This window comes from Sturnus vulgaris, chromosome 5, assembly GCF_052056855.1.
Source record: "Sturnus vulgaris isolate bStuVul1 chromosome 5, bStuVul1.hap1, whole genome shotgun sequence".
NCBI lineage: Eukaryota > Metazoa > Chordata > Aves > Passeriformes > Sturnidae > Sturnus > Sturnus vulgaris.
This window is the reverse complement of record NC_142247.1, coordinates 73,100,549-73,118,928: the sequence shown is the minus strand read 5'-3', so window position 1 is coordinate 73,118,928 and position 18,380 is coordinate 73,100,549. Positions and strand designations below refer to the sequence as shown.

The 18,380-nt window shown below is 46.5% G+C and overlaps 1 protein-coding gene across 1 annotated transcript in view; it reads right to left on the bottom strand.

Annotated features, from left to right (window-relative positions):
* EXOC4 (exocyst complex component 4) overlaps nt 1-18,380 on the bottom strand; it is a 309,923-nt gene that overhangs the window by 9,275 nt on the left and 282,268 nt on the right. The window lies entirely within an intron of this gene.

Genomic DNA, 18,380 nt, shown 5'->3' with positions numbered 1-18,380 from the left:
AAATAATTCTTCAAAAAAAAAAAAAATAAAACAAAAAACCAATGTCTGAGCCACTCCTTGTAGTGGCTGATCCTAATGAGAGATGGAAATTCTCACTCTCCAAATGGAACTTTATAGGGTATTAAACAAGCACCCTCAGCACTTATCTAAATCTTTAATTAGTTCTATAATATACTGATGATATCAAGGCTAATTAAATTTCTACAGATAAAGAGCAATGAAATTCTAGCCAAGTGAGCTGGAAAGTACATATTAAATAGTAAATTTAATGGCTCAGGAAGATAAATGCAATTTTGTATAAAAAATTGAATTCCATTTACGTGTTGTATTAAAATTGATTTTGAGTGTGCAAATGATTGGAAAAAGAATCTTTTTAATAGATCACTACAAGTGTTAATCTGACCTGTTTAAATATCAGTTATTAATGCCAGCATTTGCAAATAAGCCACACACACATTTGCATTTTACAGCATATAGTAAAAAAAAAAAAAATTAAAAAAAAAAATTATCTATACCATCTGCCAGTTTATAAGGAACATTAAGGGATTTTTTTTTTTTTTTCCTCGTGAATAAATTGGAGGGAACGTGGTAGCCTGAAAGAAAAGGGAGTCAGAGATTGCTCCAGTCAGCAAAAAAAAAAAAAAAATCCCCCAATTTTCCCTTTGGGAACAGCCATTACTGGGGCATCCCCCCGGGTTTATTGGGGACCAGGGGATGTGGAACTGGATGAGCTGGGATAAAGCAGGAAGGGCTGGGAGCTGCCCATGGCTGAAGGACACGATGGGAGCAGCCTGGGGGGACACAACAGTGAGTGGGGCAGGAAACTCCAGTGGGGCCCTCAGCTCAGGGACTGCCTGTGCTAACTCATGGTTGGGTTCTACAACTCAGGGTCTGCCTGTAGTAACTCATGGTTGGGTTCTACAACTCAGTGTCTGCCTGTAGTAACTCATGGTTGGGTTCACAACTCAGGGTCTGCCTGTAGTAACTCATGGTTGGGTTCACAACTCAGTGTCTGCCTGTAGTAACTCATGGTTGGGTTCTACAACTCAGTGTCTGCCTGTAGTAACTCATGGTTGGGTTCACAACTCAGGGTCTGCCTGTAGTAACTCATGGTTGGGTTCTACAACTCAGGGTCTGCCTGTAGTAACTCATGGTTGGGTTCTACAACTCAGGGTCTGCCTGTAGTAACTCATGGTTGGTTCCACAACTCAGTGTCTGCCTGTAGTAACTCATGGTTGGGTTCTACAACTCAGTGTCTGCCTGTAGTAACTCATGGTTGGTTCCACAACTCAGGGTCTGCCTGTAGTAACTCATGGTTGGGTTCTACAACTCAGGGACTGCCTGTAGTAACTCATGGTTGGTTCCACAACTCAGGGACTGCCTGTAGTAACTCATGGTTGGTTCCACAACTCAGTGTCTGCCTGTAGTAACTCATGGTTGGTTCCACAACTCAGTGTCTGCCTGTAGTAACTCATGGTTGGGTTCACAACTCAGGGTCTGCCTGTAGTAACTCATGGTTGGGTTCACAACTCAGGGACTGCCTGTAGTAACTCATGGTTGGGTTCTACAACTCAGGGTCTGCTGTAGTAACTCATGGTTGGTTCCACAACTCAGGGTCTGCCTGTAGTAACTCATGGTTGGTTCTACAACTCAGTGTCTGCCTGTAGTAACTCATGGTTGGGTTCACAACTCAGGGTCTGCCTGTAGTAACTCATGGTTGAGTTCTACAACTCAGTGTCTGCCTGTAGTAACTCATGGTTGGTTCCACAACTCAGTGTCTGCCTGTAGTAACTCATGGTTGGTTCCACAACTCAGTGTCTGCCTGTAGTAACTCATGGTTGGGTTCACAACTCAGGGTCTGCCTGTAGTAACTCATGGTTGGTTCCACAACTCAGGGTCTGCCTGTAGTAACTCATGGTTGGGTTCTACAACTCAGGGACTGCCTGTAGTAACTCATGGTTGGGTTCTACAGCTCAGTGTCTGCCTGTAGTAACTCATGGTTGGGTTCTACAACTCAGTGTCTGCCTGTAGTAACTCATGGTTGGGTTCCACAACTCAGGGACTGCCTGTAGTAACTCATGGTTGGTTCCACAACTCAGTGTCTGCCTGTAGTAACTCATGGTTGGGTTCTACAACTCAGGGTCTGCCTGTAGTAACTCATGGTTGGGTTCAACAACTCAGTGTCTGCCTGTAGTAACTCATGGTTGGGTTCACAACTCAGGGTCTGCCTGTAGTAACTCATGGTTGGGTTCTACAACTCAGGGTCTGCCTGTAGTAACTCATGGTTGGGTTCACAACTCAGTGTCTGCCTGTAGTAACTCATGGTTGGGTTCTACAACTCAGGGTCTGCCTGTAGTAACTCATGGTTGAGTTCTACAACTCAGTGTCAGCCTGTAGTAACTCATGGTTGGGTTCAACAACTCAGTGTCTGCCTGTAGTAACTCATGGTTGGGTTCACAACTCAGGGTCTGCCTGTAGTAACTCATGGTTGGGTTCTACAACTCAGTGTCTGCCTGTAGTAACTCATGGTTGGGTTCCACAACTCAGGGTCTGCCTGTAGTAACTCATGGTTGGTTCCACAACTCAGTGTCTGCCTGTAGTAACTCATGGTTGGGTTCTACAACTCAGGGTCTGCCTGTAGTAACTCATGGTTGGGTTCAACAACTCAGTGTCTGCCTGTAGTAACTCATGGTTGGGTTCACAACTCAGGGTCTGCCTGTAGTAACTCATGGTTGGGTTCTACAACTCAGGGTCTGCCTGTAGTAACTCATGGTTGGGTTCACAACTCAGTGTCTGCCTGTAGTAACTCATGGTTGGGTTCTACAACTCAGGGTCTGCCTGTAGTAACTCATGGTTGGGTTCAACAACTCAGTGTCTGCCTGTAGTAACTCATGGTTGGGTTCACAACTCAGGGTCTGCCTGTAGTAACTCATGGTTGGGTTCTACAACTCAGGGTCTGCCTGTAGTAACTCATGGTTGGGTTCACAACTCAGGGTCTGCCTGTAGTAACTCATGGTTGAGTTCTACAACTCAGTGTCAGCCTGTAGTAACTCATGGTTGGTTCCACAACTCAGTGTCTGCCTGTAGTAACTCATGGTTGGTTCCACAACTCAGTGTCTGCCTGTAGTAACTCATGGTTGGGTTCACAACTCAGGGTCTGCCTGTAGTAACTCATGGTTGGTTCTACAACTCAGGGTCTGCCTGTGGTAACTCATGGTTGGTTCCACAACTCAGTGTCTGCCTGTAGTAACTCATGGTTGGTTCTACAACTCAGGGTCTGCCTGTGGTAACTCATGGTTGGTTCAACAAATCAAAGCCTGTAGTAATTCATGGTTGGTTCCACAGGTCAAGGTCAGCCTATAGTAGGTTGTGTTTGAGTTCTACAAGTCAGTTCTACAAGTCATGGTTGGGTTCAACAACTCAATGTCAGCCTGTAGTAAATCATGGTTGAGTTCTACAAGTCAGTGTAAGCCTGTAGTAGGTCACGGCTGGGTCCATCAAGCCACTGTTCACCTGTAGTAAATATGGTTGATCCCAACAAGTCGACGTTTGCCTGTAGTAGTTGTGGTCAGGTCCAAGATGTCAGTGCGTGTCTGTGGGGAGTTGTGGTTGACTCCATCAACTCAATGTCTGCCTGTAGTAGTTGTGGTCAGGTCCATTACGTCTGTAGTAAGTCTGTAGTAGTTATGGTCGGGTCCATTACGTCTGTAGTAGCTGTGGTCAGCTCCATTAAGCCTGTAGCAAGTCTGTAGTAAGTCTGTAGTAACTGTGGTCAGCTCTATGAAGGCTGTACTAAGTCAGTAGGAAGTCTGTAGTAGCTGTGGTCAGCTGTAGTAAGCCTGTAGTAAGTCTGTAGTAGCTGTGGTCAGCTCCATTAAGCCTATAGTAAGCCTGTAGTAAGCCTGTAGTAGCTGTGGCTGGGTCCAGCGCCCGGCTGCAGTCGGGTCCATGGAGGCAGAGTTTCCCTGTAGTAAGTCTGTAGTAAGCCTGTAGTAGCTGTGGTCAGCTCCATTAAGCCTGTAGTAAGCCTGTAGTAGCTGTGGCTGGGTTCCACAATTCCTGTAGTGGGTCACGGTCAGGCCCTGGTGTTTCCCAGGGGCTCAGGCAGGGCTTGGGGCAAACAGCCCCAAACCAATGTAACCAAATTGAAATTGTTGGGAACCAAACTCCACGTTTGGTCTCCTTTGTTCGTTTGCTCTGAATGCTGTGGTGGCTTCCAAAATTAGGGAATGGAGAATTTTTTTGGAGATTTTTTTTTTTTTTTCCAAGCTGACACCAGATCAAATTTATTACAGTTTTTTGTTGAACACACAGATGGATGCTTTTCATGGAAGAGTTTATTAATTTTTTTAAATTCTCTTGCCTCGTGGCCCTGTGGGTTTTTTTTGTCCCCTGGTGCTTCCATCCATCCTGGGAACTGCTGAGATTTGGGAGGGAACTGCCAGGTCTGGAATTACCCAAACCAGGAATGCACAAACCCCTGCAGCAGCCACCAACCCGACCCAGTGCCACCACCACCTCAAGGACAGGGGACTGCCACCACCCAGGGGAGAAAAAAACGGGGCACAAAAAATTGGAGATGCCCAGAAGAGCTGGACATCAGCATGGAGCTGTGGATCTCCTGGATGAGGGAGCTGAGCTTTGCACCACTAATTACTAATTAGTGGCTTGTCATCAATCTTGGTTTTGGTTTTTGAGCCAGGATTATTAGAAAGGTGATTGGGAAAGTTTTTCCTCTTTGGATCTGGATGTTTATTATATCTTATCAAAATTTACAGAAAGTACAACAGTACCTCCAGCTGCTTGCTACAAGTGGGAAAAATGGTGCTGAGATTGCTTTTTAAAGGCTTTTTAAAGTTAAACAAACCAATAAAAGTTTAACACCTCTATTATTTATACTTTTGACTTAATCATAGATTCCTGTGACCCTCAGAGTGATTTTTAACTGACCAATTTAAAGGAAACCACTTAAGTTTTGTGAAGAAGAAGGAAGAGAAGAAGATGAACAAGAAGACACCACTCAAAAAAAAAAATCTCTATTTTGTCTTTTAACTCCCACTGTACTGTAAAAACTTTAAATTTAAACCCCATCACCCAGTGAAAGCACACACATCTAACCCACCGCACATTTGTGATTTCTAACTCATTATTCATATTTTTAAGTCTTTTTTAAGGTTTCAGGTTTAAGTGCAGAGTTTTCAAGGGGGTTTGTGCCTGGAAGCACAGAAAACTCAAAACCTCCACATTCCTGAGATCCAACACCCAAAAGCTTGGAAAGCTCCAGGTTTGAGGCCACAGGTTTTTATGGGCAGCTGCTGCTCATTTCCAGCATTTTTGGTTGAAATTGATTTTCCCTCTCAATCAAAAGTTGTATTTAGGATTGGAACCCACCACCCCTAAAAGAGCAGCTCCTGGTGGCTTTAGCTCCAATTATCCCAAATTTTTCATCCAACAGAGCTTCACTACAATTTTTTTTTTTTTGGCCAGACTGGACAAATCTGAGCATTTTAAATGAAAATATTATCAAGGCAATGTCAGTGCAGGGTAAAAACCAGAGTATGTGGGGTTTCTATCTCCACTGCTCCACTGCATGAAAAAAAAACCCGATTTTTACTCATGGAATATCTTGGAGTTACATCCCTGTCACTTTTTCTGGACAGGCTCCACTGCAGTGCAACAGCTTGGAAACAAAAGTGGTTCCCAGAGAGTGAGGAGAGAATCCCTGCACTGCTGCTGGGTGGTGGAAGAGCTCAGAGGCATCAAAAACGCAGCAATTCCCTGAACTGCTTTTCATCTCCTCCCAGAAACTCATCCCCAGCTGCACAAAACCTGCAGGTTTTGGAGTCATTTATTAATTTATCAGCCTCTCACAGTTCCCATTTGGGAATTCCCCGAGGCACTTTGGAGTCCAGAACTTTTCAGTTTCTCTCAAAGGCTGCTTTGAGGGTGACAATGACCCCACCGTGGTCCCCTCCAACCTCATCCCCTCTGGCATTTCGGGGCCAGGGGGGAGCTCCCTGTGTGTCCAACGGGATGGATCCAACCCGGCAAGAGCCACCCCACAAAATCACAGACTCATCCAGCTTGGAAAAGCCCTCTGAGATCCTCCAGTCCAACCATTGCCAAGGCCACCACTGGTGCTGTCCCCAAATGTCACATCCACGTGGCTTTAAATCCCTCCAGGGATGGGGATTCCAGCCCAACCCTTTGGCTGAAGAGATTTTTTTTTTTTTCCTAGCTCTTTGAGTAACCTCCCAGATTCCAGCCCTCAAAGCCCCTCCAGGGACTAAAAGCACATTTTCTTGATGATTCCCCAAAATCTGCACATTTTCCACCAAGGAAAAATGAATTTCCCCCAGCACCCCACTTTTAACAGACGGCAGAAAAATTCACCCATTTCCCACGTTGGGCTGGGTTTAGGAAAACAACCCAGGATCCCAAAGGCACTGAATCCTATTAGAAAATTTATATTTTGTATCTTGCCTCTTCCCAATCTAAGCTGTTCCCCACCAAAGCATCAAACTGTTTTTGTTTTTTTTTTTTTTGCACTTCTTTCCTTCTCTTTATTTTTCCACACGTGACAATCCGTGCCTGATCTACGACTCGTGTGTGAGAGACCCATTTCAGCTTTAGGTGTTAATACCCAGAGCTGTATTATTTGAGCTCAGATCTGGAATACAAATTATAAAACACTAAAGGAGCTTTAAAGCCTTCAGTAAAATTGGAGTAAGACGTGACACGTTGCACACAATTTCCTCACTATATCTAAATGTCGTGCGTGTGCTCAGTGCAGTGCTCCGGATGGAACGATTTCAATATAAAAAAAAAAAAAAATAAGAATCGAGGCATTTTTACCTGCCTGTGTGGATTTCTCCTGCCCACGAGGTTCATTAGAGGACAGATTTAATTGCTACATCAGAGTTTGTGTGTCGCCGTTCGATGCCACTGTGCAGAATGTTCTCAGACAGCCTCCATCTGTCAGATATGCTGATCCCTGCTCCCCCAGCCATAATTCCCCCTCCTTCACTCCATCTTTCCTGCATTTGAGTTGGAATTTTTTAATGCCAGCCCCAGCAGAGGCTCCACCTTGCCCGATCTGCATTCCCCGCTCGTTCCTGCCCCGCAGCCTCTCGCCTTTGGCACTTCCAGAATAATTTCTCAGTTTATTTGTTGGGGGGGTTTTTTTGTTTTTTTTTTGTTTTTTTTTGTTTTTTTTTCACTGCAAAAATCACAGCTCTCCTTTTGGGCTGTCTCATCTCACTCGAGGGTGGAAGTCAGAGGGTAATGATGGCAATCACACCAAAATTCAGCTCAGAAAAAAAATCTCCTGGGGAACACCACGGGGGTGGCTGAATCCCCCAAATAAGATGTTGGTGCACAGTTGGAGAGGGAGGAAAAAGGGGCAGGAGAGGGAAGAAGATGATGTGGAGCTGTTCCTCCATGGGTCAGAAAATGCTGACTGGCATCTTGTCCCCAGCTGACTCCACAGAGCCCAAAAAAAAAAAAAATCTCAGATAGTGAGAGGACAAAAGGAAAGTTTAAAACTGAGAGAGGTGAGATTGGGATTAGATTTGAGGGTTTATTGTGAGGGTGGTGAGGCACTTGGAGCAGCCTGGGGTAGGGAAAGGTGTCCCTGGAACTGGATGGGCTTTAGGGTCCCTTCCACCCCAAACCATTCCATTGAGAGGAATGTGGAATTTGTATTTCCAAACGAGCTGGTGGATCAAACCAGCTCTGAGAGATAAAAGAAACAATGGGATGGATTCCACTGATTCAAGAATGGAAAAAAAGAAATTTTCCTTTACAAACAAACTGTAGGGCTGCTGAGAAATGAAATTGGATATTGAAAGATGGAAGAAGCAATGGGGGAAAGCTGTGAATTCTGTAAGAATTAAAAATGCCAAGGGAGGGTTGTACATTGGAGGGGAATCTCAGGGATCAGGGGTTTGGGAAGTCTGGGCCTCTCCAGTCCCTCAGCCCATGGGGAAAGAGAGAGGGAAATTGGGATAAAAAGGAGGCTCCAAAAATCGGAGAGATGCCAGGGGAATGTCCCATGGGCTCTGCCTTTATTGGGATAAAGCCAAAAGGACTCCTGTGTCTCCTTTTTGGACACAAACTCTGCTGTTTGTGGGTTCATTTTCCTGTCACCAGGAGGTGGCAGATTGTTGAGAACATTCCCTGGCATGAGGGCAAATTCCCCCCATAATCACCAATCCTTCAGCACCAGTGACAAAGGAAGGTCCCCAGCAGCAGCAGCAGCCCCAGCTCCCAGCGTTTGAAAGGTGGAAAAACCATCTTGGGATTTTCTTTGGCCAAAGGGAATAAACCCTGGAGATGCTGGGAATGTTCCAGATCCCACCACCTGCAATGAGCAGCACATCCCCAGGCATGGATCCTCAGCAGAAGGTGAAGGATGCAACTCCTGGTTGCAGAATGCAGCTGGTGGAAATCCTTTTTTGGGATTATTTAGGATTATTTAGGATTATTTAGGATTATTTAGGTCCCCCAGCTGAACGTGTGGCATTGCACCAGGACTCACGTTAACACCTCCAAGCCAAACCAAAAGTCATTGAATTAAAGATCTTGTTGATTAAAGAGTAATTACCTCTAGAGGAAATGGAGGAATGCATCCCAGCCTACCAAAACTGACGTGTCCAGTGCAGCCATTTCACCCCCGTGGTCACCACTCACCCTCATCCCAAGTGCCACATCCACGTGGCTTTGAACTCTTCCAGGGATGGTGACTCCACCACCACTGCCCTGGGCAGCTGTGCCAGTGCTTTACAACCCTTCCTGGGGGAAAAAAATGTTCCTAAATCCAGATGAGAGCTCCCCTGAAGGAGCTGGAGCCTTTCTGTTCCTGTGCTACCCCTGCTGCCGTCCCTGCTCTGCCCCAGGCTCTGTCCTGGCCTCACCCTCTTGGTCCTCTCACTTCTGCTGCTCCTGTGCTTTCCCCTGCTTCCCTTTTCCCTCCTCTAGCCCACCAGGAATTGGCTCTGGGCCTTTTCCCCTTCCTTTTCCTTTCCTTTTCCTTTTTCCTTTTCCCTTTTTTTTCCTTTTCCTTTTTCTTTTCCTTTCCTTTCTCCTTTCCTTTTCCCTTTTCCTTTTCCTTTTTCCTTTTCCTTTCCTTTTCCTTTTCCTTTTCCTTTTCCTTTTCCTTTTCCTTTTCCTTTTCCTTTTCCTTTTCCTTTTCCTTTTCCTTTCCTTTCTCCTTTCCTTTTCCCTTTTCCTTTCCCTTTTTCCTTTTCCTTTCCTTTTCCTTTGGTTTTTTCCTTTCCTTTCCTTTCCTTTCCTTTCCTTTCCTTTCCTTTCCTTTCCTTTCCTTTCCTTTCCTTTCCTTTCCTTTCCTTTCCTTTCCTTTCCTTTCCTTTCCTTTCCTTTCCTTTCCTTTCCTTTCCTTTCCTTTCCTTTCCTTTCCTTTCCTTTCCTTTCCTTTCCTTTCCTTTCCTTTCCTTTCCTTTCCTTTCCTTTCCTTTTTCCTTTTTCCTTTTCCTTTTTTCCTTTTTCCTTTTTCCTTTTTCCTTTTTCCTTTTTCCTTTTTCCTTTTTCCTTTTTCCTTTTTCCTTTTTCCTTTATTTTTTCCTCTTCTCTCACCTCACAAACCCCGTGCCCAGACCTGGCCACATCCCCACTGTCCCTTGGTGTCCCAGCAGTGACATTTTCCTCCCTCCCAGCCATTCCCTGCTCGCTCCCATCCCTTCCAAGGGACACGAGGAGAGGAGAGAAGAGAAGAGAAGAGAAGAGAAGAGAAGAGAAGAGAAGAGAAGAGAAGAGAAGAGAAGAGAAGAGAAGAATACAAAGGATGAGCAGTGACTCCAGCCCTGGGATCAGTAATTCCTGAGAGGATTGAGGCTCTGCAGGTCCTAATGGGATCTGACTGACAGGACAAATCTGCAATCTGCACTTCCAGATTCCTTCAGCTGCACACAAATACTGAGGGTTCTTTTTTTTTTTTTTTTTTTTGGTAAAATTCCCTTCTTAAAAAATCTGTCCTTTCCTTTAAAGCTGCTTGTTGGGAATTTCACCAGAACCTCCCAGAACAGGGATCCAGCACAGAACCACCTTTAAGCATGGGAGAAAAAAAAAAAAAGCAGTTTTTAACCCAAACAGGAGATCAAGGTCATGTGGGAGAGCTCGGACATTGAGCTCACATTCCCAGACACTCACAGTGGGATCTGTTCCCCTGGGATGGCTCTGGATGCTTCCCCAAGCTCAGCCTGAGGGTTGGGCTCCTCTCCCAAGTTCCCAACAAGAGGGAACAGCCTGAAATTCCAGGAGAGGTTTAAGTTGGGGTTTTCCAGCCTCGCTGGAATCCCCATCCCTGGGGGGATTTAAAGCCGTGTGGAGGTGGCACTTGGGGACAGGTCAGTGGTGGCCCTGGCAGGGACAGGTAAAGGGTTGATCTCAGAGGGCTTTTCCAACCCAAACATTCCCTGATTCCAAGCAATCCACTGGAGCCCCTGGGCTGGGAGGTGCCACTCTTTGCTACTCTAAAGCAAAAAAAAACTCCTTTAATTAAGGAAAACCAACAGAATTCCCTCTCCTGCCTCCGTGGTGTGTCCAGCCCAACCCCTCGATGTGATTTCCAGAGTCTGGAGCTGTGGAAATGCAGAAAATCAGGGGAATTGGGCAGAGAGGACTGGAGAGGGAGGAGAGGAATGGGCTGGAATGTTCCCGTGCAAGTTTTAGAGCAAGCAAACAACTAAAGCTGCTCTCTGTGCACACAAAATCCTGCTGAAGGCAGCGCTGGATCCAGCACACACACACGGAGGCTTCACCTGGACATCAAAAAACGAGCTGTCACACTCATCCTCATCTGGAAAACTGATCCGAGTCTGGGCACCACCTGCAACTGAGGTTTTGGCCTCCTGATCCAGACTTTAGACCTGGTCTAAGACTCTGCAGGGACCTGTGGGCTCCTCCCAGCCAGAACCTCTTCCCAACAAAACACCTTCCGTGTTTCCCGTGGGAAATGTCCCCTTGTCCCACCCCCTGAGCCCAGCCAAGGTGTCCTGGGTGGGTTTCCCAAGGATCCAGAGTCCCTGGGGAGCCCATCCCACCCCACTGCCCGCCTGGGTTTGCTCCAGGTTTTTGCTGCCACCACCCACAACCCGAATTCTGTGCAAAGGAAGCAAATATTGATGAGCCCTAAATGATTTCCCAAAGCCACCACGGAGATGACAGTGGCCACCAGGACTGACACCTCCAGGATGTGCTTTCAAATCCCAGGCTGGAAAAAAAAAAAACCAAACAAACGATGCCCACCTCACATTCCTGAATAAACAGAATTATCCAAGCCCAGCTGGACCAGCAGACTTTCCTGAACTCAGACCTCCCATTAAAACATTTCCAAAAGTCACTGGCCGGTGGCAAAGCATCGTCACCGAGGCCAAAACCACTAAAGGTGGAAAATAAAAAGAAAAACTTCCAGCAAGAAAAATCCCTTGCCTTTAATTACCATTAGCAATGCAGCATGACAGAGGGAGATAAACACACAGGCACCTACACAAATAAGGAGTTTGGGAACACAAAGTAATTACTTTGATTTTTTTTTTTTCTTTCCCTCCCCCTTCCCCACCGACATTCAAAACTTATTAGTCTCCAGAAAGCACATATCAGCAAAAGACTGTCACCTCGGGGATAAATGAGGGATTTGTTTGTAATTCATTTCCAGGAGAATATATCCTGATGGTTTTAAGGCACAGGAGGAACGTGCTCTGGCCAAACCAGACTTGTTAAAAATGTTTATTTCCCATTTTCCCGAGCTGGTTCCCTGGAAATGGGAACACCAGGTTTCTGCTGGCTGAGTTCACCCCCACTGATTGTTTCTCTAACAAACACCAGCGAGGAGAAGTCAGTGAAGCCTCGCAGTTTTTCAGTCCATTTCCAGTTTAGGAAAATTGAATTAATCTCTTTACTCAGAGCAGCTCAGACATCCCCAGTCCAGGCAATAAAAACCATTGCAGAGGCCACGAAAACTTCTCTCTTTAAAGGTTACAGAGCCAAGATTAAAAACGCCTCGGGGAAGGGCTGAAAATCCTGATGGAAATACAACACTGAGTCAACACTGGAAAGGAAAGGCTGAGCAGGACTGGAGCTTTCCAGAGCCTGCTGATATTTTCAGATGAATTCAGGTGAATTTAGCCCCTAACTCGGGGTGAAAAACCTCCAGGCTTGTCCTGGGGAGGAATATTTGAGAGTGGCCCCGAGGAGAAGGACTGGGCACATCCATGGAGAACAGCAGAGATTCCTTAGAGCAGAGTCACGAGTTCCAAAATCACCAAAATATTCCAAAATCTCCAAAATCTCCTCCCCATCCTGGGAGAAGCTTCAGCAAAGGACTCGGCCACGCCTCAGCTTCCAGGAGAAAGTTTCCTGAAGAAAGCTGAAAGTTTGGGAAACCTGGAGCAGACACCTGGCTGGAAAAGGCCAAAGGATCTGGGGAAGGGTCTGGAGAACCAGGAATGGCTGAGGGAGATGGGAATGGAGAACCAGGAATGGCTGAGGGAGATGGGAATGGAGAACCAGGAATGGCTGAGGGAGCTGGGAAGGGGCTGAGCCTGGAGAAAAGGAGGCTCAGGGGGGACCTTGTGGCTCTGCACAACTCCCTGACAGGAGGGGACAGCCGGGGGGATTTGGGATCTGGGAACAGGGACAGGAGGAGAGGGAACGGCCTCAGAGTGGGCCAGGGGATGCTCAGGGTGGATTTTGGGGAATTCCTTCTCCAAAAGAGCTGCCCAGGGCAGTGGTGGAGTCCCCATCCCTGGAGGGATTTAAAATCCATGTGGATGTGGCACTTGGGGACATGGGCAGTGCTGGGAACAGCTGGACTCAATGATCTTAGAGGGCTTTTCCAACCTAAACAATTCCATGATCCCAAATGTGCTGAAAGCAAGGAGACACCCCAGGGAATGCTCCAGGGAATGCTCCAAAGGCAGAATTTGGTGCTGTCCTAAAACCCCTGGCAGCTGCAGACTGAGCTGGGAATGAAATCCATGGATGGGTGATTTGCCCCGGGGAGTTTTAATGATTCCCATGAAAAGGTGGATTTTTGGGATGCAGGAAAAGGGAAGGGCCATACAGGGACCCTCAGATCCCCTAAATCCCCCTGGGCAAGCAGAGGGAGGAAGGTGAGGATGAGGGCATCAAGCTGAGGGGTGGTTTTTAATCCCCTGCAATGGGGATTTTTGGTTAATGTGGTGAAACCACTAATTACAGCTAATTAAACCTGCACTGAGATCAAAGCTCAGCAGAAACTACAGGGGGGAACAAACAAGGCGGAAAAGAAAAGGAAAGAAAATTGAGATTTTGTTGTAACCGAGTCCTTAATTGAAAACGAAAGCAGCTTTGTTAATTAAAAGCTGCAAGCCCGAACGAGGACATGCTCCAGACACAGGAGCCCAGCCTGGGATGGAGACAACACAGCAGCAAAGGGAAGCTTTTCCTGCAGAGCCTGTTCTGTCCCTCATCCCCTCATCCCGGGCTCTTCTGGGATCCACACCGTGAAGATTTGGGGATTTTTTTTACCTTGCACAACTCGGGCTATGAATGGGGGGTGGATTAGAGTGCACAGCTGAAGTGGGGTTTACTCGAACTAAATAAATTTAAACCATCCACATTTAGTCCTGGCTTGAGGGTTGCCCCAAGGAGAACATTTGGAGATAATTCCCATCTCAGGGATCTTCACAGGAGCTCTGCAGAGACACCTGACTCTGACCAAAGGGATCCAGGTCAGGATTTGCTGGACCTGATGCTGTCCACACACAAATGGAGCTTGAGAGGGAGATTCCCTCCAGCAGCTCCACCCTCGGGCAACCTGGGCACGCCGGCACAGCCGCGGGATTTATCCAGAATAAAACCAGACAGAGAAAGAGGATTTGGCAATGGAAAGTTTTCCCCCGGAGCACGGGGATGTTTCGGTGCTGCAGCTCCCGGTAGATGGCAGCAGGACATTGCTGATCCCTGCTGCCTGGGACAGCCGGGAACAGCGGGAATCGGGATAAAAAAATCCAACAAAAAAATCCTGCCCAGCCTGGCAGCACGGGAGCCCTGGGTGCTGAGGATCCAAACGTGGCACCACAGCCTGGTACCCAGCCCCGCGGTTTGATAAAAGCTCAAGCTCCAGCTGCATCCTCCATCCCAAAGCTTGCCCCCTCTGCCAGGATCGTGGAATTCTGGAATGCTTCGGGTGAGAAGGGAGCTGAAGGATCATCCAGTGCCACCCCCTGTCATGGGCAGGGACATTTTCCACCATCCCAGGGTGCTCCAAGGCCTGTCCAGCCCGGCCTGGGAATAAAGATGGGATTTGATAAACAAAAACATTCCCCGGAGCATGGAGGGGATGGAGAGTGGCCAGGGAATGGGGCTGGGAATGGGTCTGGAGAACCAGGAATGGCTGAGGGAGATGGGAATGGAGAACCAGGAATGGCTGAGGGAGCTGGGAAGGGGCTGAGCCTGGAGAAAAGGGGGATCAGGGGGGACCTTGTGGCTCTGCACAACTCCCTGACAGGAGGGGACAGCCGGGGGGATTTGGGATGTGGGAACAGGGACAGGAGGAGAGGGAACGGCCTCAGGGTGGGCCAGGGGAGATTTTTGGGAAAATTCCTTCTCCATAAGGGTTGGTCAACACTGGAAAAGCTGCCCAGGGAGGTTTGGGGTGCCCATCCCGGGGGGTGGCACTCAGAGCTCTGGGCTGGGACTCGATGGTCTCCGAAATCTTTTCCAGCTTCCATCATCCTGCGAATCCATGATTTGGGTTTATTGATGGCCAAACCAGGAACATCTGGAGCTCTGGGGGCTCCTCCCCACCCCATTTCCCTGGGGACCCAACCAGCAGCGCCAAGGAGGTGCCACATCTGCGACAGGGACACGCGCCAGCCAATGTCCCCAGCAATGCCATCGACAGCCGGAAAACATTCCTGGTCCCTGCGGGAGGGGTGGCCACGGGAACAGCTGGAATGGCAGCACAGGGAAAGCTCCCAACTCTCTCCAGGTGTGGGGACACCTCTGGATCCCCCTGGTGCCACCACTGAGGCGCGGGGACAAGGACAGCACTGCTCAGAAACCTTCATTTCTGAGGTCACTTGCTGGAGAAAATGTTCCCATTTCATCCCTGCCCTCTCTGCTCCCTTTGCAACCACCTCAGCTCACTCTCCAGAACACTCAATTTGAACACTTGTGTTACTCAGAAAGCTGCTTTTTTTTTTCTTTTTTCTTTTTTTTTTTTTCCAGTGATTTTTTATTTAAGGGTGAGCCTGAAGCAGAACCCTCACCCTTTGTGACCACCTCTGACAGAATCTTCATAAAATCCCAGAGAATTTTGGGGTGGGGATGGAGGGAGGGAGGGAAAGGAAACTGAGTAGGAATTCCAATTTGAAGCTTTTATCCCTTTCATGCCATAAATCTAATTATGGCTGTGAAACTTTGGAAATTTGGAGGAATTTGGAAGCCAGACTTTGCAGCACATGCCTGGATATTCCAGAGGGAGGAAAATCCTACTTTTTCCTTAATAAAACACTGGAAGCCCCACCAACCTCCTGCATTTCTGCTGCTCTAGATACCAAACACACACACAGGAGTGAAAAAAAAACTATTAATACTTGCAGGAAATTTAGCAAATGCTACAAATCCTTTGTGACACCTCAGCAGTCAGAACCAGCCCGTTTCACCCTTTCTCCTGGTGGATAAAAACTCCTCACACCACTTGGCAATTTAATTTTTTTTTTTTTTTTTTTCAAAAAGAGCTCTGCTCTGTGATGCTCTGCTGAGAATTTCCCTGCCCTGAACTGAGAATTTTAAAGCAAAACTCATTAAAAACACATTTTCCCCTTGCCGTGGCACTGCTCCCAAAGCAGCAAACGCTGCTGTTGTCACCTGCAGGTTACAAAAGTTTGGAAAAATGGGATTTAAACAGCAAGAGCCTCACCAGGACCAACAGGTTTGCTGTGAATCCTCTACCTGATTTTGGCTTCAGAGGAGAAAGGGTTTCCCCTTCCAGCTCCCCTGGTTGGGATTTGCCTGAAATCACTGGGCACAGAAAAAAGGGGGTGCCCAGAGTTCTCTGAGGCCTCTAAAAAGCCTTGAAGACCACACCAGAAATGAAAAATAAAAGCAAAAATCGAAAGCACAACGCTCAGGAAAACCTTAAAAAACTTTTGGTCCTTCCTGAACTGGTCTGGCCTTTGCCACAAACTGATTTCAAACAGGTTCACTTTGAGAAAAGGGAGGGACCCGTTCCAGAATTCGGATTTAATGCATGGAGAGGGGCTGTGAGGAGAGTGATGCACTGATTGTTAATTCAGAAATATCCAGAAATATCCAGGCAGGGTTGGGAGTCCCCTGTCCCACTCCTGATCCCCCAATTCCCTGGAGAAATGAGGCAGGGAGGGAATTGATCCCAGGAGGAGCAGAGGGAAGGGAGAATTTCTCCTCTACCTGAAAAAAAAAAAACAAAAAAACCCCAAAACCAACTTGATTTTGAAAAAGGCAAAGCTGAGAGTTAACCACAGCACAGAGAATTTACAGATTCCTGCCTGAGCCACATCACAGAGGTACAAATCACTTTTATCCCAGCCTGATGCTGTTTTTTTTTTTATTTTTTTTTTTTGCTTTCTGGAGGGGAACTGTTGTGTTTATTTAATAATTTGAGCAGAGCTGGGTAACGTGGATGTGAGAACCTTCAGGTGATTGTGAATTCAGGTGAGCAGGGCAGGGCTTGGATACACCAGAGCTTTGTTTATGTACGAGGAGAACCCGGGTAATAAACATTGAAACATTCAGGAGTCTCCTGAAGAACCAAAAAATTCAAGCAGACTCCTCAGAGCACGGAATTGCACCCCAAAAGAAAAGAGGGAAGATGTGGAGCTGAGGGAGCAGTGGAAGAAACGTTGCTGGATTGGTTTGATGGAAGGAAATCTGCACAAAGCTGCAGTGGGAGGGTGAGGATCGGGCTCTTCCCCCAAGGAAAAAGGGACAGGACACGAGGAAATGGCCTCAAATCGTGCCAGAGGACGTGAGGGTTGGATATCAGGGAAATTCCTTCCTTAATCACCTTAAAATGGTCATTTTTAAGAAAGAAAAGATGAAATTCGGCGAGTTTATTTTTTTTTTTTTTTTTTGCAGAGTTTTTGGATCTTTCTCCCTTTCCCCCTCTCCTGCAGGACTCAGCATTCACAACTCCATGGTGCCAGTGTGAAGAAATGAATTCAGTAATGACCCAGCCCCAGGTGAGAGCCCAAATTAATGGGGCACTCCAGGGGAGTCCCAGTTCCCTCCCAGTTCAGCCTCCAACAGCACTGGCCAAGTGATGGCACCAAATTTTCCCAGTGCTTGTGCTGGGCCAGACCCAAATTTCACACAAACCTCTCTGGTTTGAGCCCATCCCTTCATTTCCAAGCTCCAGAGTTTTTCCTTTGGCTGATTTTGGCTCAGTTTTCAATCCAAAACCACAGCTCTGGGGTTTTGACTTCACCCACCTGCTTATCCCTCAATCCTCCTGGAGTGAAGGAATCCCAAAATGTGGGAGAGGTTTTTTTGGTCTGTCACACCACCCAGCTTTGGGGTTATTTTGCTCTTCCTGCTATTCCAGAACCTGAGGGAGACCTGGTGACTCTGAACCTTCAACAAACCAAAATATTTCTCACCTGGGAATAAATCCAAGCCCCAATTTCATCCTGGTTAAAGTCCACCCACTACCTTGGGAAACTTTTTCCTGCCTGGGTTTTGATTTTGGAGAAACCCCAAGGAAGTACCAAGCACTTTGGTGGGAGCTCACATCAAACCTCAACTGATCCAGTTTGGACTTGATGACCTTGTTGGATCTCAAAAAATCTGAAGTTTTTGAGCTTCCTGTGCTTCCAGGCACAAACTCTCCTGGAAAACACTGCACTAAAGCTAAAACCTTGAAAAAAACTTATTATAAATATTATTATTATTATAAAGATAAATATTATAGTAGAAATGATAAGTTAAAAATCACAATTGTGTAGTAAGTTAAATGTGTGTGCTTTCACTAAGTGATAAGTTTTAAATGTAATATTTTTACATAGTAGCAGTTAAAGAACAAAATAAAAAAATTTAAGTAGAGTCTTTTCTTCTTCTTCACTTCCTTCTTCTTCACAAAACTTTACCTTTAAATTGGTCAGTTAAAAGTCACTCTAAAAGTCATGAGAATCTATTATTAAGTTAAAAATATAAATAATATAAGTGTAAAATTTTTATTGGTGTGTTTAGCTCTAAAAAGCCTTAAAGCAATCTCAACTGTGCTCATTTTTCCTACTTCTAGCAAGCAGCTGGAGGTACTGTTGTACTTTCTGTAAATTTTGATAAAATATAATAAACATCCAAATCCAAGCACAAAAAAACTGCCCCAATCTCCTTTC